The sequence below is a fragment of the Odocoileus virginianus genome, chromosome 15 (genome assembly GCF_023699985.2).
Source record: "Odocoileus virginianus isolate 20LAN1187 ecotype Illinois chromosome 15, Ovbor_1.2, whole genome shotgun sequence".
In the NCBI taxonomy this organism is placed as follows: domain Eukaryota; kingdom Metazoa; phylum Chordata; class Mammalia; order Artiodactyla; family Cervidae; genus Odocoileus; species Odocoileus virginianus.
The window spans coordinates 17,592,575-17,619,825 of NC_069688.1; the positions used below are offsets into that span (position 1 = coordinate 17,592,575).

General features: G+C 49.2%; 1 long non-coding RNA gene across 1 annotated transcript in view; it reads left to right on the forward strand.

Moving 5' to 3' along the window:
* LOC139038449 (uncharacterized) overlaps nt 1–10,991 on the forward strand; it is a 66,397-nt gene extending 55,406 nt beyond the window's left edge. The window contains exons 7-8 of the long non-coding RNA XR_011491440.1: nt 6,959–7,062; nt 9,007–10,991. This is a non-coding gene — a long non-coding RNA (uncharacterized lncRNA). The remainder of the gene's footprint in view (nt 1–6,958; nt 7,063–9,006) is intronic.
* The last annotated feature ends 16,260 nt before the right edge of the window (nt 10,992–27,251 follow it).

Below are 27,251 nucleotides of genomic sequence, written 5' to 3' on the forward strand. Positions count from 1 at the left end.
TGTGGTACCTTTCAGATTTTTCCACCTAGAGGGAATTCCTACCAACTTTCTAGCTCTGAATGGTTTGCATTCTGCTATTGGAGAGAGAACTCCCTCCACAGTGCCACTCCCCGCTCTGGATCGGGGCCCCGTGGACACAGCGCAGTGTTGTCACCGCCATCTTTCCAGGGGTCTGCGTCCAGTTCCCCACCGCACCCCCCGCCCCATCCCGCCCAGTGTTTTCCTGGCTGGGCCGCCCCACCTGTCCCCCGGAGGCGTCCTTGGAGAGAAGCCGTCAATCCACCTGCCCCTCCCCCCCAGCTCCTCCGGGTAATTAACCTCCAAATGCAGCAAGAAAGGGCCTGAGCCAACCGCCAGGCATGTCTGGGGCCGTGGCACCTGTCCTAACACGGGCTTGTGAATGCTGCCCCGACACAGGGCTCCCAGGCTGGAATGCAGCCAAGAGATCCGATTCATGTAATTTAAAGAGCAGTGTGAGTGACGAACTGTGCAGGGGTTTGAAGACAGCAGTCCACACTGAGTTGCAAAATCCAGTGAGGTCCCACTTCCTGGGTGAGTGAAGTGTCTGGCCTCGGGCAGGGCGAGCCTCCTGCTGCTCGACTGTAGGCACCTGGAGAGTCCGGGACAGACGTGGGGCGGAGGGGGCAGGGTCCTGGACTCCCTGGTCTCAGGCGGCAGGTGCCCACATGCACCTCCCTTCAGGAACTCACCTGCCCCGTTGGGATCTGCTCTGCAGCTTCCCCGACCAATGGTTGTAAGACAGCTGAGTAGTATTTTCTAAAGCGTTTAGTGGGATTGAGCATATGTCGTCCTTGTGCTTTTAAAGGATAATGAGCAATTAGAAGGGGACTTCACGGATGATGGTTTTGTGTTGGCCATTGGCTGTTTTCATGGCCGTGAGGAGGAGACGGGCAGCCCGGGCCTTGAGACGCCCGAGGCTCAGGCAGAGGTGCAGGGGCACTCGGAGCTTCCATGTTCCGTTCACATCCTGCGCTCTCTGGCATGTGTTCCCCGTCTGCTCTTGAAGGCTTTCATTTTCCTGAAATAGGCTTCCCTCCCCGTTCCAGGCAGGTTGAGACTTTCCCTCCTCCGTTACCCGAAGGCCTTGCAGCGACCACGTGGCAGGACTGGGCTGGAGCCTCCCCTGTGTCCTCCACCCACCCAGGATGGGTTGGGAGTCTTCAGTGACCAGAAGTTCTCACACACTGCAGAAAGGGAAAATGCTGATGTCCGATGCTTAAATATTGATGTGCTTAAGTGCTAAGTCACTTTAGTCATGTCCGACTGTGCGACCCTATGGACTGCAGGCTTCTAGGCTCCTCTGTCCATGGGATTCTCTAGGCAAGAATACTGGAGTGGGTTGCCATGCTCTCCTCCAGGGGATCTTCCTAATCCAGGGAATGAACCTGCCTCTCGTCTCCTGCATTGGCAGGCAGGTTCTTTATCACTAGCACCACCTGGGAAGTCCCTTAAATATTGATACTTGCTAGTTAATTTAACGTAGATCTTGCAGTCTTCAAACTTTAAGCCCAGAGAACCAGAATAGACTCTTTCTCAAAAAAGATAAACAGATAGCCAACAGGCCCATGAAAAGATGCTCCACACCACTAATTACCAGGGAAATGCAATCAAAACCACAGTGAGATGTCACTGCACACCTGTCAGAGTGGCTGTCATCAAAAAGTCCACAAATAACAAGTGCTGGTGAGGATATAGAGAAAGGGGAACACTTGTGCACTGTTGGTGGGAATGTAAATTGGTGCAACCACTGTGGAAAACAGTATGGAGCATCCTCAAAATACTAAAACTAGAACTACCATATAATGCAGCAATTCCACTACTGGGTATTCATCCAAAGAAATGAAAACACTCTCTTGAAGAGATGTCTGTATCCATATACTCTGCACCATTATTCACAATAGCCAAGACATGGGAAAGACCTAAATAAGTACTTTGTAAAGTGAAATGAAAGCTTTGAAAACATAACTTTTACACAGAAGTTATTTTATGAGTTGCAGAGTGAGTTCACCACGGGACTGCTGACTTTAAGATGATTTTTGTGGGTTAGTTGCTCAGTTGTGTCTCACTTTTTGTGACCCCCATGGACTGTAACCCACCAGGCTCCGCTGAACATGGAATTTCCCAGACACGAATAATGGAGTGGGTTGCCATTTCCTTCTCCAGGAGATCTTTCCCACCCAGAGATCAAACCCGAGTCTCTTGTGTCTCCTGCATTGGTAGGTAGATTCTTTATGACTGAGCCACCAGGGAAGCCCTATAAGATTGTAGGTTGAATTCATCTCTTATTTAGGCAGTATTTTCATAACACCTCAAACACATTAATGAAATTAAAATGGGATCAAAGCTTCAGTGACCCCTTAGCTGTTGTAACGCAGCTAAAACACTGTCACTTTGCTCCTGTTAAGAGAGAAAAGCTGTTAAGCCAGCTCCCTGGTTTTGGCTTCGGAGGAGGAGAGTTGCCCCAGTTGAGTAGCAGGGGCTGTGAGTGAAGCAGAAAGGGGCAGGTGTCTGGTTTTGGACACGTTTGCTCTGCGGTCTTTATAGCATGTGGTCTGGGTTATTGTGGGCCCAGCTGGTTGGAGGGACAGGCACCATGGAACTTGGGCATGGCCCAAGGAGACAGACAGGAGACTGGGGTCTTCATCAAACAGAGAAGACAGAACAGAGACTTGAATTAGAATTGAAAACACTGAGAGATTTGAAGTGGACCTGGGAAAAAATTCATTTGCCACACATTGCACTGTCCAAAAAAAAAAAAAAAAAAGGAAAGAAACCGAAACAGGGTCAGGAGTTTACTCATTAAAAGTAGGGGGCTGGGGTCCTGTATTCACTTCCTGGGTGAGAGTTAACACCTCTCGTAGGTCCAGCTTGTTGTGAGAACTGACTGGTGTGTGGCCAAGACGAGATTTCCATCAAATTGTGCCTTTAATCCAAGATGTGTTGTGGGGTATTCAGGGGAAATTGAAAGGAAGGAGGTGGAGATTGTGATATTTTAAATACATAAAAAAACTAGGTGTAGGGATCTCACTGATGGTCCTGATAGTCTGCTTCCTCTGACCTAGGAAGCAATTCGTTAATCTTTCAGTGGTTCATTAATGTATTATAAATCCAACCTTGACATTGCAGAGTGAAAAAGCATTTTTAAAGGAAACACAGGTATTATGCTTTTGGCAACACTGGATTTACTTGCTAATATATTGTTTAAAATCTTTATGTCTATCCATGGGAGAGATTGGTCTGAAAATTATGATGTGTTTGTTGGGCTTTAATTTTTTCTTTTTTTGGCTGTGACGTGTGGCACATGGGATCTTGGTTCCCCCAGCAGGGATTGAACCTATGCCCCCTGCAGTGGAAGCACAGAGTTTTAACTACTGGACCACCAGGGAAATCCCTATTTGCTAGGTTTTGGTATGAGATTTATGCTGGTCTCATAAGATGAGTTGACCACCAGTCTCTCTTTTCTCTTCTTTGAGAAAATTTGTGTAAAGGTTAATGTTATTTCTCCTAAAACATTTGGAAGAAACTACCAGGATGTGGAAAAATTATGCAGCCTCAATCCAGGCCTGACCTGGTTCTTTGCACTGAAGAAGCTGGCCTAATGTCTGTGGCCCTCTGTCTCCACATCTGTAAAGTAGGTTTTATACCTACTTGGTTTATGTTTACACTCGCTATGGAGATAAAAAGTCCCCCTTGCCTTATGTTGCCTGTGTAAGGTTGCAGAGTTCCTCAGAAATATGTCATAAGCCTCTGTGAGGTCCAGAGTGTTCTACTTGAGGGGCTGAGTGAGTAGATGGCAGAGTCAGAAAGTGAGCTCAGAATCTTGGAAGGTGAACGTGTTCTCCGATGGATACAAGGGGCCCTTGGGAGCTAGCAGGTGAGGATGCTGATGGCCTCCTGGTGGGGTTGAGCTGCATCCCCTGGTCCTGCCGGGTACCTGAAGCTGGCACCATCCCCTCCCACCGAGAAAGGGGCCCGTGGGGACACGTCCAGCCTCCTGGGCCCTCATGGGCTGAGCTGTCCCCCGGAGTCTGTGTTTACGGATCACAGGAACACCGACACTCCCTCTTTTGTGACTTTCCTCTTTCTTTTTGTGTTGATTTTCTACACCCTTACATGTCAAGTCACCACACACCTTTCATCTCGTGGTCTGCTTCCAGGGGACCGTGGCAGGCTGTGTGTCTGCCCGGAGCAGAGCTACCTTGGACTGGGGACAGGGTACCCTATGTGCCTTTCCTCCTCTCTGCTCTATGACCACCCGAATACAGGCGACCGGCCTGGGTGAAGCCCTGGTTGTTAAAGGATGTTTAGATTGAGCTCAGACTTGATTTCAGTTGGAGTGCTCCATCTTTAAACAAATAACAGCTGAGAAATTTCCAAATGGCTTGTTTTCAACAACTTGTAAACTATATCTACAAATGCAGTCTGCAGAGGAATTTGCTGCACAGAAAGAGGTCTCTTTGGTTACTTTGGGAAAAGCATATACTTCACTCTACATGGTATAAGATCTGTGAACTCAAAGCCCCCCCGCCCCCACCCCAGGTTTCCCTGCAAACAGCCCACATTCACCAGCTAGCTGTGACGCAGCCTGAGAGGGGCTGTTCCAGAAAGTGTGTGCTGAAGGTGGGGGCTGCAAGGCAGTGAGGAGACTGCTGTTCACTTGGTTGATTGTCTGCTCATAGAGCATTTACTGAGCATCACATATACGAAACGGTTTGTTTTACTCAAATTGTGGGGAAGATGATGTGATGTAGTTTTCAGGGATCAGCTGGTTTGATTTAAGGTTTGATTTATGTTGTCTGTTTGGTTTTGTTTGTCTTATTTTCTGACCCACTAGTAAGTCAACTTGGAGGGGTGGTCACCCTGAAATTCGTCCCTGGACCAGAGAAGGGAAGGGGGTTCCTGCAAAGGGGACAGTTTGGTGCCTGCATAGACCTTGCAAGGAGGAAACAGCCCCTTCCACTGTCAGGGTGTGTGTCTGCGTGTCCACGTGCATGTGTGTGTCTGTATGTCTGTGTGTCCAAGTGTATGAGTGTCTGCGCCCACGTGTGGTGCCCTCCTGTTTTAGGATGGGGAGGCAGATCAAATGATGCATGGGTTGTAGTGAGTTTTGGGCTGACAGGATACAATTTGAGCCCTGCAGGTGGGGGCACAAGTCTAGAAGGGGAGCCAGCCAGCTGTCCCCAGGCCAGGGGTGTAGGAGATGGGACAGTGGCTGGCCCAGGTCACAGCTGGGAAGTGGCAACTTGTCCTTAGACTGGCCTTGTGTCCAGGCATATCTGCACTTGGGGCACAATCCAGCAGAGTCCTGAGAGCTGTCGGCCGTGGTACCTGGGGGCAAAACCCCGGTTTGTCTTGTCTTCGTTATGTGTTTGGCTGGGACTGGTGACTCAGAGGGTGAAACAATTATAAGGTCTCATCCACATGAGACAGTGTCAGAGGTGCACTCCTCAAGGGATGGGAATGTGCAGGAGACTTGGGGGTCTGCAAAACTGGTTGGAATTGTCGGGCACCTGTTACCACGAGGGTCATGTCACAGAACATGTTTTCCTCTCCAGCCTCTCGAGAGGCAGTGTGTGTTGATAATATGGAGTCACTGGAAGCATCTACGTCATTCATCTGAGGAAGAGGATATGATTTACAGTATCAGTTGGACATGAGCAAGATGCGTTCGAACCCTAGAACTCTTATTTCTGTACATTTTTCCTTTTAAAAGCGAGTAAGAAAGTGTCACTGTTCTAAGGAAAAGAACCACGTTGACTTTCAGTAATTTGATAAAATCACTTGATTCCTTTTTCAGTGCTGCACTAGACAACATGCCAAGAAATGTAATTAAGTGAACCAAGAGACACAAAGGGGAAGAATAGACATTTGTTCTGAGCAGGTGTTACGCAAATCTGGACGCGCGCTGTCCACCGGGCGGGCGTGATGCATCTTGTTGAGTTTGGGGCAAATAACAGGCTGTGGGTCACCTGGGGTAGCGGGGGTGCTGCAGAGCTCACCCTCTAAGAACCGTGAGTATTTGCAAGGCCAGGCTCCTGGGCTGTGCACATAGCAGCAGCACAGCTAGGCCTGGAATGGAAATAAGCCCTAATCACACGAGGACGTGTTATAAGGCCCAAACATGTTGTCGCGTGTTTATTTGGTGTTTAAATCAGCATGTGTGTGCATGGTTCATAGGATCTAAGGTTGCATGACAGCCTTGGGAGATTTAGATTTTTTCCAGCACTTTCTGTTGCCATGCTAATTAGCTAGAATTGTTCGATCTAAGCAATTACCTTCTTTCTCAAAGTGGTGCCTTCCTGTCACTTGCGCTGTAGGTCGGGCCTGGGTAGTTCACATTCTGTCCTGTGGGGGTTATGTCTGGACTTTTCCTTCCAGGCTATTTACTATGTGGATCTGGATGGGAGGACACCCTGCACAGGACTTGCCTCCTGGCCCCTGGAGGCCCGGGATGGGGGTACCACCAACGCCCTGTCCAAAAGAGGCCCTGAGATCTGGCGTTGGAGCTGCCAGATCTGCCTGGATGAGTTGCTGGGACCTGATGGAGCACTCTGAGCGGATCCGGCATTTCTGCCATGGCCGGTTATAAAGTATATTCATTTCAGGGTAGAGTGTCTTGCTCCTGAACATCCCCTTCCAAAATGTCTTTTAGTGTTTGGCAGATGGTGTTATTGACTCTGGGACCTCATGAGAAAGTGGTAATGGACTGCGGTGAGTCCAGACTGAGCCAGAGTGTATTTCAGCATCATCCTCCTCTCAAGGGAAGCTGGATGGCCAAGCACGTGCATGTGGACGGCAGCTGGAGGGCTGTGTCTGGGGCTTACTTCCAGATGCTTGGGAGGGAGCTGGGGTACCGGGGGCCTGGCCCTCTGCCTAGTCCCCTGACTTGGCCTCTTCCTGGGCAGGAATGACCGGGGTCCCTCTCCCAATGTTTAAGCCTCAGGTGCTGGAGGTGACAAGCAGCTGACCCCTTTCCTCGCAGTGGAATTTAAACAAGCTTTAAACCTCATCCATGCCTCTGCTTCCTTATCTGGAAAACAGGTGAGATGAGAGCATCCAGTGGCTAGAACAGGAAGAACAGTAGAATGAAGGCTGGTTATGCTATTATTGGGGCTTCCAGGGTAGCTCAGTGGTAAGGAACCTGCCAGCCAATGCAGGAGACACAGGAGATATGGGTTCGAGTCCTGGGTCAAGAACATCCCCTGGAGAAGGAAATGACAGCCCACTCCAGTAGTCTTCCTTGGAGAATCCCTTGGACAGAGGATCCTGGCTGGCTACAGTCCATGGGGTCACAAAGAGTCGAACACAACTTAGTGACTAAATAGCAACCACGATGTTATTATTTACATCATTATTCTAGGGAGCAGCGTCGTGTGATCCCGGGCTGCAAACACATTCAGTAAACTCATGTAAATATAGACAGTCCCCAACTTACAATGATGTGTCTTAGGACTTTTGGATTTTATGATGGCGTGAAACTGATAGATATTGAGTAGAAACTGTACTTTGATTCTTGATCTTTTCTGGGGTTAGTGATGTTCGGAGGACAGTCTCTGAGATGCTCCCAGGTGGTCTGAGGTTGCTTCTGAGCCCTCTGAGCACGCTTCACTCAGGCTGAGCTGAGCTGTGATGTCCAGGAGATCAGGGGTGTTAGATTCGTTTTTGACTTATGACCCTTTCAACCTTAAATGGGTTGATCAAGATGTAACCTCATCCTTAGTCGAGCAGCATCTGTTCAGTTAATTATAGCCATCTCCAAAACTTGCTCTGCATATTGATCTTTAGATCTTATGATAGATAACATTTAAGTTCAAGTGTGCATTGTATTTTTAAAAATACTTCATATGAGACAACATAGAATAGCTTTCAAATTATTAGATTATTCTGCTTGATTTAATAGACTTAAAAACTATGTATCAGTTCAGTTTAGTCGCTCAGTCGTGTCCGACTCTTTGCGACCCCATGAATCGCAGCATGCCAGGCCTCCCTGTCCATCACCAACTCCTGGAGTTCACTCAAACTCATGCTCATCGAGTTGGTGATGCTATCCAGCCATCTCATCCTCTGTCGTCCCCTTCTCCTGCCCCCAATCCCTCCCAGCATCAGGGTCTTTTCCAATCAGTCAACTCTTCACATGAGGTGGCCAAAGTATTGGAGTTTCAGCTTCAGCATCAGTCCTTCCAATGAACACCCAGGACTGATCTCCTTTAAGATGGGCTGGTTGGATCTCCTTGCAGTCCAAGGGACTCTCAAGAGTTTTCTCCAACAGCACAGTTCAAAAGCATCAATTTTTCGGTGCTCAGCTTTCTTCACAGTCCAACTCTCACATCCATACATGACCACTGGAAAAACCATAGCCTTGACCAGAAAACCTTTGTTGGCAAAGTAATCTCTCTGCTTTTTAATATGCTATCTTGGTTGGTCATAACTTTCCTTCCAAGGAGTGTCTTTTAATTTCATGGCTGCAATCACCATCAGCAGTGATTTTGGAGCCCGAAAAAATAAAGTCTGACACTGTTTCCACTGTCTCCCCATCTATTTCCCATGAAGTGATGGGACCAGATGCCATGATCTTAGTTTTCTGAATGTTCAGCTTTAAGTCAACTTTTTCACTTTCCTCTTTCACTTTCATCAAGAGGCTTTTTAGTTCCTCTTCATTTTCTGCCATAAGGGTGGTGTCATCTGCATATCTGAGATTATTGATATTTCTCCTGGCATATATATAAATATATATAAATTGTACATTCTATCGATCTGGAAGGTTAACACATAGGAAATTCTGAGAGATTTGTGCATAAAGAAATCTAAAAATTAATTGAGTTGAAAGATAAGCTCTGCTAGTTGGAACTAACTACACAGGTATGGCTCATACTCCATTGATATTAACTGTATTTATATTCAATTTAACTGGAGAGTTAAAAGATGGTTAATATGAATACTTGGACACTAGAAATTACTTTTTCTTCTTTTCCTTCCTCCTTTCAGAGTCCTGAAAGCTCTGGATTGACTTCTGGATACAGAAACAGTCTTAACTCCTGGAGGGATGTTAAGTGCATCCCCCACAGTGCAGACGCAGATGCTGAGGGAACATGGGCTGAAGCAGTAGAGAGGGTGCTGCTTCTGTGTCTCCGAGGCCACAGCTCATGGAAGGCAGAGGTGGGAAGAGGAGCCAACGAGATGATGGCAGTGTGGGAGGTGCAGAGAGACCACCTACAAACAGGATCTCAATGCGTTTCCCCACAGGGGTGGTGGGGAGGGTGTGCAGAACAGCCCACGATCTCCTCCAGCCGGGCAGAACTCAGGGCTTCAAGCCAGCAGGTGCATAGACACTGTGGATGCAGGTGTGGGAGAGGAAACCGTCCACAGGTAAGAGTCCTGCACACTCGCCCAGCTGTCATCATGGAAACTATGGCTTTCCAGACCACTGTCTCCCTACTGTTAACTTGTGTGTGTGTGCTTATGTTTGGATGGTCACCGTGAAGTGAAACAACAACAGCTCCCATAAGAGGGTGTGTATTCAGAAGAATTAGGTTGCAGGCTTAGGGTTCTGGGTCGTACAAGGGTCTGATATTGTAGTTCCTACACTGATTCTTATAATGAAAAAAATTTACTGTGGGGATAAAATCAGCATGGCGTGTACAAGGTGGATTTCACAAAAGCCCAATTCCTCAGTCTTTAACTGTGTGTTCAAATCTGATACGCGACGATGGACCCTGTTTGATAGCCTCCCGATTGTGGGATAGAGAAGACATTAGGTTAAAAGGTGATCTTTTCCTGCTGTTTCCTTTCCTCTGACTTTCTGTCACAGAGATGGTGGTGAGATAGAGTGTACCTTGTGTTGGGAAGTAATAAGAGCTAATGTTATCTCTGCTTGAAAAACAGCACAAAATATCACCGCAGAGACTCAGAGCAGAGCTTCGGGGCTGTGTCCTCCCAGTGGAGAACATGACCGCTGCAGGGGATTTCCAGCCCAGGGACAGATCAGTGCTGACCCGCTGCCCGGGTGGGCACCCTGGTGACAGGAAGGCTGCAGAGGTTTCCTCTGCATACCCACTTCCAGGCTGCCCCCTGTCACCCTCTGCTCTCAGAGAATTTTGAATACAGAGCAGTTTCCTCTAAGTGGAAATTCCCTCAATTGCTCTTTCGATCCTGAGTTGCTGCTGAGGTGAAGATGGGGGCTCCCCGGCCACACACATTCCCGTCTCCCTGTCCCCCTCAGGGCCAGCTGTCTTTTCCCACAGCTTTTAAAATAATTTCGCATTAATGTTCTGATAGCAGCTCCAAAAGCATAGGTTGGTGTCACCAGCAAAGAACATCCATATTTGTTTTGACGGTCTAGTTGATAACATATTGCTATCTGAAGAGAACTCACTATGGTTTTCATAACACTGACTATTTTGGGTAAAGTACAATGTTTATTAGGATTTTTTCTGATATGACGCCATTGCTAACAGCACAGCCTGCAGGTCTTCACGGATCTGAGTTCAGTTCCTGGTTGTTGTTGTTTAGTCAGTAAATCCTGTCTGACTCTTTGTGATCCCATGGATTGCAGCACCCCAGGCTTCCCTGTCCTTCACTATCTCCAGCAGGAGTTTGCTCAAACTCATGTCCATTAATTTGATGTTGCCATCTGACCATCTCATCCTCTGTTGGCCCCTTCTCCTCCTGCCTTCGATCTTTCCCAGCATTGGGGTCTTTTCCAGGGATTCAGCTCTCCGCATCAGGTGGCCTATTATTCCTGGAGCAACTGCTTATATGTCTTGTGAGAATGTGGGCGAGTCACTTCCATTCTGAAACAGGATGATGAGAGGTTTTATCTTGCTGGATTTTAGGAAATTAAGTGAGATAATACCTATAAATGGTTGAGCACTATAATACCTGTAATAGGTATTTATAATACCTATAAATGGATGCTGGCATGTCATAAGCCTCAATAAACATAAGATAATGACAACAAAACCTGTCCTCCTTTCTTGCTGTTTCAGTGACCACCTGCACCTCCATGATGATGCTCTATCATGACCAGCATTGTCGTCATCCTCTCGATGCTCCTTTGTCTCCAGGGCAAGTTCACCATCACACACTCACAGCTCCCTTTAGCCCTAGTGGTGATGAACTCCAGCCAGAAAACCTGAGCTACTTTCCAGTGGTTTCTGATAGTCAAGGATAAATAAAGAAAGTAAGCTGTGCACTGGTGAAAGGGAAGCACACCTGGATTTCGGGTCACATGCACAAAGCCCTGCCCCTGTCGGAAGTCAGCTGTGTGACCCCACAACTTAACATGGAGCCTTCACTTCCTCATCTGTGGAAACGGAGGACAAGACCTGGCTTTCCAAAGAAATGAAACATACATGTTGTTGCGTTGATTAGTTGCTCAGTCATGTCTGACTTTGTGACCACATGGACTGTAGCCCACCAGGCTCCTCTGTCCATGGGATTTCGCAGGAAAGAATGCTGGAGTGGGTTGCCATTTACTTCTCCAGGGGATCTTCCTGACCCATGGATCAAAGCTTTATCTCCTGTATTGGCAGGAGGGTTCTTTACCTCTGAGCCACCAGGGAAGTCCTAACACACAGCGAGGCCATCAGAATTCTAGCTAAGGTATAGGAGGGTTTTAATAACAGTTGCCTCCATCCACCCATCTGTCCATCGGTGATCTGCTGAGTGACCTCTGTGGGACTGAGGAAGCATCAGGGACTCTGGAGGACAGTTGCGCCAGGACACGTCTGATGACAAGGAGACAGGCAGCGTGGCCGCCCTGAAACTGCCTGTCTCCTGGTGCCTGGAACCTGACCCCTACATGACAAGGGCCTTGGGAAATGTGAGTGTCCTGAGGTGGAGAGATCCTGCTGGGTTGTCCTGGGGAATCTGGCCAAATCACAGCCTTGAACAGCAGAGGGGCTTCCCCAGGTGCAGCCAGAGAGATAGACAGGAAGACACAAACAGGCGGGAGGAATGTGAATCATGAAAGGGCAATACAGGCTGACTTTGAAGACAGGGGAAGGGCCCGTGAGCCAAGGCATGTGGGGAGCGTGGACATGGGGGTGGCAGGAGTCAGAGTCTCTAAAGTGACCAGCTACCCTGGACTTGGCCCAGTGAGGCTCATGCCTCCTCGCCTTCAGAGCCGCAGGATAAAGCACCTGCTGTGTTGAAGCCCTGGTACCTAGTACTTTTTTCTGGCAGCAGCATGGGGAGCAGATGTGGTCGGGGGGGGGGGCAGTGGCTTCAGACACAGTGAGGAGCAGGGCCCCTGGATGTGAGCATGGTGATGGCCAGTTCCCCTGTGACTCCTGCTGTCCCACATGGTGTGATGTTGGCACAGGGTACCTTCCCTGCACTGCCCACTGCCCACAGCCATGCAGAGAGCCCTGGCTTTGCTCTTGGAGCTACTGGAGAGGGAACGAGAGCTTTCTGCCTGCCTGTGGGAGGCCTCTCTGCATAAGCTTTGGGGCCCAGTGATCACTGCAAAGCTTGAAGCCCAGGGAAAACACGTGGTGAGTAGGGCTCTGGGCTGGGACCACTGGACCACGGATAGTGGCCGATTTCTCCCACCAACCCCCACAGACACCCAGACACCCCCCACCCGCCCCAGCGCCTCAGGGCACTCAGGCCAGGCCTGCTGGCCTCAGCCACCATCAAGCCTGCTTCCAGTGTGGTCCTGAAGACAGAAAGGCTTGTCTGTTCATGCATGTGTGCATGTACTTGTGTGCGCCCATGTCTCCGTGCGTGCATACTGGTGTGCATTTCCGGCCCGAGTGCTGTTCCCAAGACAAACGGCTCTGGGGGACATGGGGGCCAAGGCTGTGGGGGCCCCGTGGCTGCACCTCCCTTCATGTCTCAGCTGCTTCCACGCCAGAAGCTTTTCCTGGAGGAAAGATGGAGCCTGAAGGCACAGATTCCTTGTGGGTAACAGAGCAGGGCTTCCTAACAGGCAATGGGGCACCCCTGTTCACAGACAACAGGGGATTGTAGTCCTGGAGCAACGTGGGCGGTGGCAAGGAGGGTCCTGGGAGGAAGGGCTGGGGGCAGGGAGGACTGCAGTGGGAGGAGCCGGCAGCTGGAGGGGAGGGGGGCTCAGAACCACGGCCTAGCCACGACCACACCCCCTTTCCACCTGGCGGATCAGGTGACAGGTGACTGCTCTCCAGCTCTTGCCCTCACAGGTGCCTGCATTCCTGAGTGCAGCGTCACCTCCAGGTTGGGTGGGGTGGCCGCCCTGCTTCCTCTGGGCTGAGTCAGCCTTGGGCCCGCCCTGTGGCCTCCTGCCCCGCCAGGGGGACTCAGCTGTGAAGAGCGGGAGGTTTGGGTTAGCTCTGAGACGGACCAAGGTCTGCCCCGTGCCTTCTGACGAAGCTCTTTAAGGTTCCCGGTGACACTAGCACAAAGTGCCAGTGACGTCTCAGGGAAACCTGTGTGAGGGTCGGGGGTCTTCACATGCCTCAGGGGAAGTCGGGCCCCCGGGGCCTCCATGAGCCAGCAGCCCCTACCGCATGCAGTGTGTGGGAGCAGCAGGGGCGGCGCTGCGTGCATGGTGGAACCCCGAGTGCTCTGAGCTCCCGGGCGTGGGTCGACGGCTGCTCATCTTTCCCTGGGGGTGGTTTCTGAGGTCCTCACGCTGGGGTGTTTCTTGGTCCAAGAGGAGACACTGTCCACACTGCCCCAGGGCTGGGGGTCCTTGCTTATCCTTGCACCCAGACAGCACCGCGGTCACACAGATGCAAAGGCTGTGGTAGGAAAGGGAGGGCTGCAGGGCCCCAGCCTTTCAAACGACTCAGAGATACGATTGGGCATGGCGTCCAGCCCTGCCTGCTAGCCCACCTGGCCCCCATTCCAGCACAGCCTCTCACCTCCTTGGATGCTTTGCAAGCACGCCTGGGCTCACGCTGCTCCATTCTGCTGTCTCCCACCACATCTTGGTCACCTCCCTCTTAATCCTGACATGTTTTCTTAGTAGACTTTCTTATTTAGAGCAGTTTTAGGCTCACATCTAAACTGAGAGGAAGGTGCATGGACTTCCCAGGTACTTCTTCGGCCTCCTGTACCCACCCCGTCCCCGCACCTTATCCTCTGCCGTCAACACCCCCTACCCGATGGTGCGTGTGATACTTCCATGAAGAGACAATGACAGGTCATCACCCAGGTCTATGGTGGGTCACACAAGGGCTTGCTCTTGGTGGTGCATGCTCCATGGTGTGGACAAGTGTGTAATGACGTGTCTCTATACTATGGGATTTTCTTCAACTCCAGATCCTATCTCCTTCCCTCCAAACTGCTCTGTTTGGTAAACTGTCACCGTGTCTGTGAGCTCCTGGCCCTCGCCCTGGTTTACTGATTAAGCCTGGTGGGGGTTAGAACAGCATCACTTGAGCCAGCTGCCATCTGGGCTGAGAGTCAGAAGGTCTGGAGATTGACTTTACTCTGTGATCCCCACCACGCCCTCTCCTCACCTCCTGCTGGTTTTTTCCTCCAACACGCAGTTTTGTTACTTGGGCCATCAAGACTACAGTCCCTTCTGTTGTCCATCACACATTGTAGATGAAGTCTCCAGTGTGGTGGCCACTTACCATAGATAGCTATTTCATTCCCATCACTGCAGACTCTTCCGTGGGGCAGCTTGCCAGATATTTAAAGGTCACTGTATATCAGGACCTTTTAAAGGTGGAAGCCCGATCAAATTTCCTCACTCACTGCCCTGGACAATGCATTTTAACACACTCACTTTCCTTTTTAATGTCACATAGTCAGTGGATTGGGCTTCCCTTGTGGCTCAGCTGGTAAAGAATAATGGATTGTCTGACAGCAACATTTTTCTGGCTAGAGAGTGATCATTCAGTTTGGGTAGCATTTTCTTTCTTGTTCTTATTTATCAAGCTAAACGAAGAGTGTTAAAACCTAAACGGTGTTTATGCACGAAGTTCATGCTTCAGAACAGATGAAACTTCTCTGCTAAAACATGGGAGACCAAATAAGAACAGAGGCCATGGACGGATTCCTGGGCTTGGGGGTCGGAGAGGAAAGTTCAGACGTGTTTATTATCAATTTGTAATTATTTGACTTCTGCTTTCACAGAGAAGCAGAAAGTGGCCCCCCTTTTAAAGGAAGATGTAATTCACTGCAAGTTCAAAACTATACCAAGAAGAAACAGCTGTGTCCACATGTTGCTTAAAAATTATTTTCCAAGTAGTGACACTGAAATTAAACTTCACGTTAGAAAGAAATCCACAGAGGAATGAGCACCAGGGGTTTACTCCAGGCAGAGCAGCCTTTGATTCTCAAGAGCCGCGAGGTGGAGAGGGGGCTGGTGGGGCCTTGATGCCAGCGGCTCCTCAGAGGTGGGAGATCATGGTGGTCAGCGCAGGGCAGGGGGTCGGGTACTCCCACTGACCGTAGTGCCGGTCTGACGGCAGGGGGAATGTCGATGCATTTCTGAAAACTAGCCGGTGTTCTCTTCACATTTGATGTCTCTAGAGCTAGAAGATTGGGTCATTTTTTGTATTTTTTTCTTCTTAATTAGGATTAGTTAGCTTCCTCCGGCTCTGTGCTGGATTTGCTGCTTGTACAAGAAGGCTGGTCGAATGTGCCCAAAGCAGCGGACTTGCGCCCCGTCTGTCTGCAGAAAGCCACCCCACACCCCGTGTCCTGTGGGATAGACGGGCTGCTGAGCAGAAATGCCCAGCATATGAGGTCAACTGTACCTTCCACACAGTGGCCCCGCAGCCGCTTGCACTCTGTGGTTCCGCAGGCCCCGTGAGGACCAGCAGACTCGGGTGATGTCACATGTGGTTACTTAATGGATGGTAATTTGTAGGGTTTGCAGGGCAAGAGCTTCACATGATGCTTCAAGTCCAGCCTTTCTTTCCTTCTTTTTAAACTTACTAGCCTGGGGACTTCGTGTTTCTAGAAACACTAAAGCCTGTCTTCTCTATTCCTGCCCAGTATGTTTAGGCTCCTCTGTCAGTAAATTGGCTCCATTTGGTGTTTGCAGATAGTCCAAGAGAGGAGGGAAACAGAGGCATGGGGACCTGGTTTCACAGGAAACCAGCCCAAACTTGTAAGGAGCAGAGAAGAAAGCACCCCCAGGATACTGTCTCCAAAAGAGTGGGTCCTCACTTTACCCGGTGCTGTCTGATGAGTGGCAACTTTGCTGAACAGAATCACTGAATTTTAACCACAGGGATTTTGTAGCCAATAAACGCATTGCAATATCAAAGTTGATTCATGAGTGGGTTGTTTGAAGGTCAAAGTTCATCATCTTGTGGAAACGATGTCCTCAGCAGTGGCTGAGCCGGGGGGGACCCTGTGTAACCCTCGGGGAGTGGATCTGGGCTTCCAGGGAGCCTGCCCTCTGCCTAGCGCCAGGCCAGCAGCAGGCGGAGGTGGGGAGGGGGGACCAGACCGCAGTCCTGAGTCAGGCACCCTCTGACTGCCCTCAGAGCAGGTCCTGGGGGCAGCCACCGGGGAAGGGGACCATGAGGGACTCCCTGGTGGCGCTGATTTGGGGTGGGCATCGCCTGAGTGTTTCCCTCTGTGGAGCGAGCACCTGTGGTGGGGCGGCTGTGGCCATGTCCCAGGCTCCTGGGAGGAGGGGCAGCATCTCTGAACCCCTCTCTGCTCCTTCCTGCTCCTCCCCCGCCCCCCTCGCCAGCATCCCGCCCCCCCATCTCCCCTCCCCTCTGTCCCCATGTCCTCAGAGCACTCTTCTGAAGCGGGAGGTGGAGGGGTGGGGAGTGGACCCTGGAATCACATATCCACCCCGAAAACAAAGATGAAGAAAGAGAGAGAAAGATGGAGATGAGCTATTTGCTAGAAAGTTAAGACAAAATCTGTACCCAGTGTAGATGAGAAGTATGTCTTAAGCTACACAGATTCTACAGCGGTTGTCTCACTCTGATTGTTTACAGACTCGGTGAAGAGCCTGGTGTCGCCTGGTCCCTCAGGTGGACACGATGCTCTGTATGTTCTTACACGTCCCTTCTCTGCAAGGGATGTCCCGGCTCTTCCAGGTGAGAGTGGAGAACATCCCAGGTGTGGAGGTTTCCAGGCATCTCTGGCAGGACAAGGGGGCACTGAAATGGGACCACCTTTGGTCAGACGTCCCCTGTGCGTGTGGACTGGCCAGGATGACCAACAGATGCCAACACAGAGCTGAGTCTGACATGGGGATCAGCTGAGAAGTGCTTTAACGTTGTCATCATGGAAGTGCTTCGAGTACAATTTCAGATTCTTTTGGAACTGATGGAAGGTATACATGGAAATCCTACAAACAAAGAGAAGTTAGAGGTGGACATTCTAAAGCTGACAGGTATAACCAGGAAAGTAAAACCACTGTTGCTGAATGGGCTGGGTAGCAGCATGGAAACGACAGAGGGTAGAACCACTGGACTTAGTGACAGATCAATAGTATTTGCCCATCTGCTCAAAGGAGAGAAAACAAATGGAAAAAAAATGGAGAGAGTGTCGGGAGAGAAAACAGCAGAAGGAGCAACACCCGTGCTGACAGGGTCCCAGAGGTGAGGAGGGGATTTGGGCTGGAAGCCTCTCAAAGCAATAATGCTGCAAACTTCCCAAATGTGGAAAATAAGAGACATAAACTTACATCTTCAAAAAGCTGAGAAAACCTGAAACTGGAGGAATGCCTAGAAACCCATGCCAGGGCAGATCATGTTAAACTGCTGAAAACTAGAGGAATAAACAATGTGGATGCAGGCAGAAGAGGGACCAGTGTCTGTAGGGCATCACTGTTGCTGTGACAGCGACTCCTTTTCCAGAACCATAGACTAGAAGGAACTGGTATTGGTGCCATTTTCAGCATGGGACAAAAATAAACGTGAACCACGAATCCAATGTCCAGTGAAAATATTCTTCAGGAATGAGGGGTAAACAACTTAGGTCTTCTCTAACACAGGATACTGGCTGCTTGCAAAGCAGCCCTTGCAGAGCAGGTAGAGAGAATGGTCTCTAAACAGTACGGGAGTACCAGATGGCTCAGAACATTAGATAGGAAAGAGAACCACTGGAATGAGTAAAAGTGGGGGTAAAGATAATACTCCTTATGAATTTCCTGAATTGTATTTGATAGCACCATCTGATACAGTGCCAGGTATGACTACGGAGGAAACACTGGAGACAACTATTTGTTGAAAGTATGAAGGGTAGCAGATGGACCCACATGGAAGAGCAGAGTCTACATGTCACTTTCAGCCATGAAAGATGATGCCAGGAGACAGAGGGTCTTGTGTGCACAGTGATACCTAAGAAGTGGCTTAGGTACCCAAGATGGGAGCCACTCAGAAGCACTGTGAATGCATCAGAGTGGAATCCTAGAAAGGATCTCGGGACTCCCCAAAAGTCAAGAAAAGGCAAACCAAGGACTGAGAAAGAGGAGACAGACAAACAGGTGGAACAGCACATGGAGACCTACACATGGATGACAGCCCTCAGGGGTTCTCCAGCCTAGGTCTCTGGGAGTCTGGCACTAAGTCTTGACTGGATAAAGTACGGAGCAAGCTTCGTGCGAAGCTGACCCTAGTCACGGCCAGGTGGCAGTGGCCCCAGGGGCCACCCTCATAGGAGGTCCAGGGTCTCACCTGTGCGTGAGATGCTGCGGGACAAATATGTGGCTGGCTTTCCCGCGGCAGGGCTGGAGGTGTGAGCCCAGTGCCCCATGGTTCCAGTTCAGGGCTTACCACCCCCCCACACACACTGAGATGACCCTCCTTAAAGGCAGAAGGTCACTACTCATGGGCCTCTGTGTTCTACGCTGGCTGTGGCCCGAGCCATCTGCACTGAGACTTCTGCTTGTGGAGCTGTGGGCAGAGTGCTGAGAGTCCCGAGTGTGGAGGCTGAGCGGGGAGGGCTCTTTCTTCCTCGCTGTGTGACCCAGTCCGCCCACTTATCTCCCAGTCCTGGCGTCCCTGTCTGCAGAGGGGACTGTGTTGTTTCATGCTCAGACTTTGTTGGGATTAAATGGAACAGTGCGGGTGCTGATACAGGGCTGCCTCATGGGGAGAGTGAGGAAGGGGGTGAAATGTTTCTCTCTGTTTTCTCTTAAAATAAAGATTACAGTTTGGTGTGTAAGGGCCAAATATTAAATCTTGTTAGAAGTTACAATTTGTTCAGGCTCTACAGTCTTAAAAAATATTGCTGAAAGTGCTTTCAGAGAGGCCCTGGCCCTCCCAGCATCTCATGCCAGCCTCGGTCACTGGCACCTCATGCCCGCCTGGCCGGGGACCCCTGAGGTCTCAGCATCATTGCTGGTGGATTCGCCACCACTGTCTCACTTTGAGGAATAGGTAGGAAGGCTCAAAGGAAAAGGAGCATTTCTCACAACCTGCGGGAGTTTTGACCACTTTCCCATCCTCTTCAGGCCCCAGGTGTGGGATGCCTGCTCTCTGAGCAGTCTTGTCACCTGTGCTACAGATGCGTGGTGTGGGGACAGGCCTGTGAGCTCTCAGACCCCAGAGCCCGGGTGCAAGGTGGATACTTTACCTGTACAATAATGGTGGGCTCGATGACAAATATCACAGATGGTCTTGGGACTGTGTTTGCTTCCAGTTACTGATCTACAACTTCAAAGCGCAGGCTGCTCTCCAAACACTGAGAGTCTCCAGGGACCCCTGACAAAGCCCCTTAGCCTATGGCGCTCAGCTTGTCCTGGGCACGCTCTGAGCTCTGTGATGATGTAATGCACTGGAGGAGGATGTCCAGACCCTTACCAGTTACTGTATTTATTCCACCTCATATAACAACCCGAAATAGTGGGGCAGGAGAGGGCACAGAGACTACAACTCACAGAGCAGCCCAAAGTGGTCACAAATGTTCTTCATCTTTCAGATTAAATTACTTCTTAAAAAATGACATTAAGAACAAATACTGGATAGAAAAGCCAATAGACAAAATGATTCTAAATGTGAAAACGCCCTTCTCCTTTGTTTTGAAGTCAGTGAACACTAAAAACTCAGGAAAAACATCCTTCGGAATAATATGTTTAAGATCACCCCTATTCCTATTATTTTTACTTATGTATCCCTTTTGAAGGTTTAATGATTTTGGTTCAAATTTAATGCATTTGGGAGTGGAGATAAAGAGGTAAATCCTAAATTATTTTTAAAGTAATATATTATGTTGCAAGCATTTGTGCTACATATGTATTTTTTTTTCCTTTTTAAATATTGGCTGGTAAGGTGAGGGCACTTCCTTGCTGATGTCCTGGTTAATCAGCAAGACTCACTGCCTGGATTTATTAATAGGTATAACTCATTAGGGACTTCTCTGCTTGAGTGATTGAGCCCGTCTGGGCGAACAGGGCAGGAATAGGAGTCAATGTAACAGTCAGGCTGAGACTTTTTTCTTTTTACCTACAAGAGGTTGGAATGACAAAGAGTCAGACATGACTGAGCGACCAACACAAGATGTTAGAATGATGTGCTAACTGTTCAGTTTAGAATAAGAATCCGTTGACCTGATACATCATGTCTGTTCTTTTAAGTCAGTGTAACAACAAGCTATGATCTTCAAGTGGACGACAGGGAAGGTCAGTGAAGATGTGTGCGTGTGTGTGGCACATGTTGTTTTCATGAGCTTGGGTATGCTGGCACTTGAGGGTGAGCCTCTGTATGCTGACCACTGGGCCTGAGGATGGTGAGACCCTGGGTACAACTACTCTTGACCAATGAGGTTCAGGGAGAGACTAGAGCTGAGCGTTAGCCTCAGACGCTAATTAAACTCCATCATCCCAACGGTCATTTTAAGTTTGCTGTTTCAGTCTATAAACAAGGGTTCTGACTGTCACCTCAGTTTACTGTCACCTAGACACATCTTTCTCCCGTGTGCTTGCTGCTTAAAGAAATAGCACATCTGGTACTGAGGTTGCCATGTTCTGTGTATCGTGTTTTCAATTAAATGTCGTAAGGACAAAACAAAACAAAAAATCCTTCAAATGAAATGTGTGTGAACAGTAGCCTGCTAGGCTCCTCTGTGGATGAGATTTTTCAGGCAAGAATACTCGTCTGGGTTGCCATTTCCTATTCCAGGGGATCTTCCCCATCCAGGAATCGAACCTATGTCTCCTGTGTCTCTTGCATTGCAGGCTAATTCTTTACCCATTTACTGGGGAAGCCAAGAAGGTTACGGGCAGTGGCCCATACAGGGAAATCAAGTGAAACCTTACTCTTGCTCTAAACAGCATGGATATTACAGAAAAGATACATATTTTCAAAATTAAGTTCAGTTCAGTTGCTCAGTCATGTCCGACTCTCTGTGACCCCAAGGACTGCAGCACGCCAAGCCTCCCTGTCCATCACCAACTCCTGGAGCTTGCTCAAACTCATGCCCATTGAGTTGGTGATGTCATCCAACCATCTTATCCTCTGTGGTCCCATTCTCCTCCCACCTTCAATCTTTCCCAGAATCAGGGTCTTTTCCAGTGAGTCAGTTCTTCGCATCCGGTGGCCAAAGTATTGGAGTTTCAGCTTCAGCATCAGTCCTTCCAATGCATATTCAGGAATGATTTCCTTTAGGACTGACTGGTTTGATCTCTTTGCAGTCCAAGGGACTCTCAAGAGTCTTCTCCAACACCACAGTTCAAAAGCATCAATTCTTTAGCACTCAGCTTTCTTTATAGTCCAACTCTCTGTCTATACACGACTACTGGAAAAACCATAACTTTGACTGGATGGACCTTTGTTGGCAAAGTAATGTCTCTACTTTTTAATATGCTGTCTAGGTTGGTCATAGCTTCTCTTCTAAATTAAATTAGTTGAAATTTCCTATTTTATTTAAAGTGTCTCTCAAGTTAAAAAGAAATTCAAATTTCAGTTTTTATTCTGACCCTGAGCATAGTTTGATATATTAAACTATTTCCTTTCTTATTCTAAGTGTGGTCTTATAGGTATAATTTTCATGTGGAATGTTGCCCAAGAGGATGAGGCATTAGCATAAAAAACTATAAACAAATTGTAGTTTTCTAAACAGAAATCAAGTCTTAATGAGTTGCTATACACTACCAGCTTGAAAATTAATCATTTAAATTTTAACAGAAGATGTAAATATTGGCCAGATGTTTGCTGGTGTTAGAAACCTTTTGGTTCATTAATTTTGTTAAGTTGGGATTAAGTTTGGGTCTAGCTTTTCTCTTAAATATTTTACATAATTGTAGATTAACAGGCAGTTGTAAAAATAATACAGATATTTCCCATGGACACTTTGCTTGGTTTCTTCCAATAGTGATGTCTTGTGAAATTGAGAGCCTGTGTTAGGACCAGGGCTCTGACCTCAGTACGTGGAGACACAGATGTCCCATCAGTGCATCCACCAACCACCCCTGCACCCCATTCCCCCCACCACCACCAGTTCCCACCCTGGCTCACTGCCATCACCAACCTGTTGTCAGTCTCCACACATTTGCCATTTCAGGAGTGTTTTAGGAACAGAGTCACACCATGTATAATCCTCTGGGATTAGCCCTTTTCACTTGGCGCAATTCTTGGGGCTCCATCCAGGCTGGTCTGGGTACCAGTGGCTCATTCTCCTCTGTGGCTGAGTAGAACTCCATGGCATAGATAGGCCCTGCTGTGGCGTGTTTAGTCATTCACCCATTGAAGGACATCTGGGTTGTTCCTGTTTTGGGCTCTTGCAAGTAAAGTCACTACAAATGTTCAGATTTTATGCAGTTGTAGGTTTCCATTTCTCCATTGCTGGGCTGCCTGGTACTTGCGCGTGTAGTTATATGAGAAGCCGCCACACGATTTCTAGAGGGACTGCACCACTAGGCTTTCCCACAACATCCTCACCGGTGCGGGTGTTGTCACTTGGTTTAGTCTAGCTGTCACGTGCATCTTAGCCATCTGTATGTCCTCCACACCGAATCAGGTTTCTCATATCTTCTACCAGTTGTCTAATTGAATTAGTTATGTTTTACTGTTGAACTTTGAGAGTTCTCCATCTATGCAAGATACTAATCTTTCATGGCAAATATTTTCCCTAAATTGTTATCCTATCTTTTCTTGCTTTTCACAGGGTCTTTGACAGAGGAAAGTTCTTCACTTTGGCGAAGCCTAATTTATCAATTCCTCTTGATTTCTTTAGAGTGATCTTGAGGACATGGCTCTGTGTGTCTTTCCTGGTAGTTGCTATATGTCTCACAGTCTGAAGGAATCTCTGCTGGCCAGCAGCAACGGCTCACCGACCCCAGAGATGTGGAGAAGCCACGTGTCCACTCAGGTCCCTGGACTCTCTCACCCTGTCATTACCAGTCTCATAGGTGTGACTTCAAAACACATCAGATGATTTTATAAAATTCGCCTCGATCATTACGTATAATTTAGCTGCATCATTTGCCCCATTTTTACGCATTCTAAGGTCTGTTCCTTCTTCTGAAGTTCTGAGTGCCCCTCACAACCATTTCCCTCTGACTGGGGGACTTTCGGGGTCCATTCTCCAGGGGCTGGTTTGCTGACAACACGTGTTCTGAGTTTTATTTCCATCCCCCTTCATTCTTGGAAGCTACAGACATGGCAGCTTCCAGAGGTTTCTCTGAGCGCTTACAGAAGCCTGGGCGCTTCCCTCTGCCTCCAGGTCTTCAGATAAAAAATCTGCTCTTTTGCAAATTGGTTTCTCCTCTGATGGCTTTTAGGACTTTTTTCTTTGCTGTTAGTTTTTAGCAGGTCACCGTGTTGTAAGCTGATAATGTGATCTCTCTTTGGCATGGGTTCCCAGGCATCCCTCCCATTTCAGGTTTCCTCAGCTTTTTGAAGATGTAGGTTTATGTCTCTTATTTTCCACATTTCGGAAGTTTGCAGCGTTATTGCTTTGAGAGGCTTCCAGCCCAAATCCCCTCCTCACCTCTGGGACCCTGTCAGCACGGGTGTTGCTCCTTCTGCTGTTTTCTCTCCCGACACTCTCTCCATTTTTTTTCCATTTGTTTTCTCTCCTTTGAGCAGATGGGCAAATACTATTGATCTGTCACTAAGTCCAGTGGTTCTACCTTCTGTCATTTCCATGCTGCTACCCAGCCCATTCAGCAACAGTGGTTTTACTTTCCTGGTTATACCTGTCAGCTTTAGAATGTCCACCTCTAACTTCTCTTTGGAGGATTTCCACATCTACCTTTCATCAGTTTCAAAACAATTTGAAATTGTACTCGAAGCACTTCCATGATGACAATGTTAAAGCTCTTCTCAGCTGATCCTGATGTCTGATCAGTGTCCGTGTCTGCGGGTCGTCTTTTCTTCCTCAGTTTATGATATTTCTTGGTTCTTGTGCGGCAGTTGACTTTGGAGTTTCCACTAGATATTGTCTATGGTGTCAGGAGCTTCTGGGTCCTATTCAAGCTGCATTCAATCAGGTCCTAGGTAATTTTGTGGTTGCAGTTCCCAGAACAGTTTAAGTTCAGAGTTCTTGTGGCCTTACTTTGGCCTGGTTGCTTTGTCTGGGGTGACTGGTACACTCCTGATCCCAATGCTGGGGTGTGGAAGAAGCCCCCAGGCCAGAACTTGGGGCCTCTGGGTGGGAGGGGGTCTCAGGGTGACACTCAGGCATGGGGGATACAAGGCCAGTGTCCACCTCACGTCTGCCTGTCTCCTCCTGCTGGGGGGTGGGGGAGGAAGCCCAGCTCCCGGATCAGCTTGGGGGCTGCTCCCAGCCCCACAGGCAGGATGGGATGAGCAAGTTCAAATCCCTTTTTGGCGACTGGAAACCAGCAGAGGGGGAGACAGCAGTGCACTCTCTGTTGGTGTTAACTCACCTGGAGACAAGTTTCCAGAATGGTTTTCTGTGATCTGGCCATCCTCTTCCTGATTCTCAGCTGAGAGAGACTGGCCTTTCCCAGAATTCTTTCTGTGCTGCTTGGTTCTGGGTTGGAGGCCTCGGGAGTGCCCGTTCTCAGAGGCCTGGGGGCAGTGAGGAACCCAGGCGTCTCCCTGTGTGTTGCCCTCCCACCCTGAGCCCCTGGGCTGAAATCCTCCTTCCTCTCACCTCTCACATCTCAGAGGCTTGTGTTTTGTGCTTTGGCTGGTTTTTACCTGGGGAGGTGGGGAGCTGGTAGGAACACAGCTTCTTCTCAGAACCGCTAATATTCCTGGGCTGTTGTGTCCTGTTTCACCTTGATAATCAGCTACCCTGATGTCCTCGGAGATGCCTTTCGATCAGGTAAACAAAGTGACTCGCTCAAGACTGAAGATGTGCAACTGAGTCAGGGGTGGAGGAGTCTTTGGTCCAGAGGTCTTTCCGGCCAAGGGGATCTCAGTAGCTGAGGGAGCGGAGCTCCAACCATGGCTCACCAAGTGCTCAGGCAACCAAGCGCTCAGGCAATGTCAACCTGCAGGGTGATGACCACTGCAGGTTTGCAAAATGTGAATCAGGAGGAAGATGAGATGAAGGGAGGCTTCGGACTTGCGCATCACTTGAGGGCTGGGGACGACCATGTGTGGTTGATGGTCAGGATCCCCCCATAGTTCAGTAGGTAAAGAAATCTGCCTGCAATGCAGGAGACATGGGTTCAATTCCTGGGTCAGGAAGATCCCCTGGAGAAGGGAATGGCAAGCCATTCCAGTATTCTTGCCTGGGAAATCCCATGGACAGAGAAGCCCGGCGGGCTACAGTCCATAGGGTCGCAAAGGAGTAAGACACAGCTTAGTGACTAAACCACGTGTGGCTGAGATGAATAAAAGGAGCATTCACTCTGCCCTTTGGTACCAGGTCTGTGTCACTGCGTGAAGGGGCTCCAAGGCCTCTAGGACTCAGGAACAGAGAGGCACGTACACCGGACCATCTGCTAACGACCCGCGGATGCTCTTGGAACAAAGTGGAGTAGCCAGGCATGGGAGCTCACGTCCTTAACCCTGGTGCTGCCTCCCTCGGCTATCACTCCCTGGGTTGAGGCTGTTCCCCAACTTTAGGGGATTCACATTAATGACAAATCAGATTGCATTTCTCCAGATAGTGTTCTACAGCTTTTCCTCTTTATTCAAATTGTCAGTCCCTCATTCTCAGTTATCTTGCTCCCCGAGAAGAGAAGATATCCACTTGCTGCCACCCCGTGTCCACCAAGCTGCCCGCACACTAGCTGTCTCCTCCGGCCTCTGGTTACTGGGTGGGCTGGTGCACCTCCTGCATGACAACAACCCTTCTGTCCCCATCCTCCCACCGACTCTCTGGTCCCACGGCTTGACCGCTGTGGCCATGGGCTCCTCACATCACCTGAGTTTGCTCTGGTTGGGGTCCTCCCTGCCCACCCCCCAGGGTTCCCGCCCCTGAGTTCTGGGGAGACCATGACTCTCTCACCCCGACTGGCCTCATCTGCTTTTCTGCCCCTTCTTTTCCCTTCAGCTCCTCCAGATCACGCTCATGTGGGTTTGGTCACAACAGCTCAGAAAGTAGCTGTTTCTGAATAAATTCCTGTGTTTAGTCGTCACGGGTGCAAAATTGTCATTTTGAAAGTCCCTGGAAAAATGGAACTTCATTTGGTTATCATAATCCCAGAAGCACATATGCTCTAAAACAACAGGCTGTCTAGAAAATCGCCACGCTGCTCCTACAACCAATGCTTGAGAATCACTCAGAATTCCTTCAGGGATTTTAGTGGAGAACCTCGCAGCACTTGTCATGTACACTTGCTGAGATCATCTGGTTTCAAAGCTGGGAAAGGAGCTGCTGCAGGAGGACTCAAGGCCGCCTGCTCGTCAAGTGGCCTTCCCTCCAGGGAGGCGGCGGGACCTATGTGCGCAGGTCTGACTAGGCTTTTCCTGCAGACCCTTGTTTCCACAGGTGGAAGCAGGAGCAGTGCTAACCAAGCTGTGGGGAGGCTGCCCTGCATTTACACCGGATGTACAATGGCAGTGGGAAAGCATCCCGAGCTGACGAGCGTTTCGCTGCCCTTGTTTGCTGCCAAATAGGGGTTGTTAGATCGATGAAGCTAACAAGGCTCGTGGATTCTCAGACATGGCACTGTGGATCATGAGGAGGCATGTGTCTTATGGGTGGGGAGTTTCCTAGGAAAGCAAGTTCTCTCTCCTTTTCCAAGGAGGCGTGCGTGCTCTGTTGGGACCGACTGACTCTTTGCAACCCCATGGACTATAACCTGCAGACTCCTATGTCCATGGGATTTCTCAGGCAAGAATACTGGAGTGGATTGTCATTTCCTCCTCCAGGGGATCTTCCTGCCCCGGGGATCAAACTCAGTCTCCTGCAGTGCAAGCAATTTCTTTACCATCTGAGCCACGTGGGAAGCCCTT